Raw genomic sequence first — 1,612 nt, 5'->3', positions numbered from 1 at the left:
GAACAGTGAACATACAAAATATGTATTCTATTATTTAATAATTTACATTTTTATAATTATGACTACAATTTAATTGCGTTAAACAAATGTAATTTTAATTGTGTATATATTATATATTGATACATATGAATTATGACAATTATTATACTACATTTTCAACCAGACTTTGGTTTATTTTTTACCCTTCTATTGTACAGTCTTCAGTACTTATAATATTATTTACATGCACAAATGATGTACGATAATTTGGCGCCGGTAAAGTGTAAACAGACGATGCGCAAACGATAACCGGCAAATGGATTATACTGTTAAAAGTTATAACTAATAATTATTATCTATAATATCTATTAACTTACCTACAGTTAGTATGTCCCAGAAGTCCCGTATCACCCTTAGTATCTCCGTGGAAAATCAATATATTTAGATGCAGGTTTTTTTTACAGTAATAAGTATGTAAATTCTGATTTTCAATAATTTTTTTTTGGCAAATAAGTTTTTTAAATTTCCAAGATAGCCATTTTGTTTATCCATTGATCGTATTTTTTAAAACAGCTCAAAAAAAAATATTAAAATTTTATGAAAATCGCCCAAGTTAGAACTAATTATTATTTTGAATTTCTAAGAATAATAGTTTTGTTACCTATGCATACGGCATTAGCAAAATTGGAACGCTGATATTTTTTATGACAATCTTATCTAATTATTAGTGAAAGCTTTCAGTTATGAGATTAAAACCTTACATTTTTAATAACTGATATTTTGTATGTAATAATTTATAATAATATTCCAAAAAAAAAAAAAAATGTTTTTTCATTTTAATAATAAAACATCTATTTAAATCTGGCAAAACTAATACATACCTAATTAAAGTTTTGATTTTAATAGAAATAATAAAATAACAATAGCAGTGTTTTATCGTTAACTGAACAGTGAATACTGAAGCTGGTTACCTATTTTTAAGTATTTTAATTATTATGAAGTGAACCTAAGCATACGAATCGTATTTTGCTAATGTCGTATCCGGATGCATAGACTATTATTAACAATATAATATAGGTAGTAAGTAGTAACAAAACTATTATTCTTAGAAATTCATAATAATAATTAGCTCTAACTTGGGCGATTTTCATTAAATTTGAATTTTTGTTTTTTTAATTGTTTTCAAAAATACAATCAACAAAATGGCAATCTTGGAAATTTAAAAAACTTATTTGCCTAAAAAAATGTTTTGATAATTTTTGAATTTTTGAAAAAAAAAACGAATATTATGCTATTCAATCAGAATATCCATATACTTATTACTGTAAAAAAACTGCATTTAAATATATTGATTTTCCACGGAGATACTAAGGGTGATACGAGACTTCTGGGACATACTGTATATTCTATTCAGAATTTCAGTTTTTTAGGTGCCTACATTATCGAATATTACAATAATAAATTATTCGGTTTAATTTTCATTCGTTGGCTTAAACATTTGATAGGTAATAGGTATAATATAATATCATTGATAGTAAATACTAGTATTTATAATCAATGATAATATTAATTATTATATACAATTAATTAATATTATCCAATATTATCCATGTCTAAATAGTTAATAAAGTAC

The sequence above is a fragment of the Acyrthosiphon pisum genome, chromosome A1 (genome assembly GCF_005508785.2).
Source record: "Acyrthosiphon pisum isolate AL4f chromosome A1, pea_aphid_22Mar2018_4r6ur, whole genome shotgun sequence".
NCBI classification, from domain to species: Eukaryota; Metazoa; Arthropoda; class Insecta; order Hemiptera; family Aphididae; genus Acyrthosiphon; species Acyrthosiphon pisum.
The sequence above is the reverse complement of the archived record's forward strand: the minus strand, read 5'-3'. Positions refer to the sequence as shown.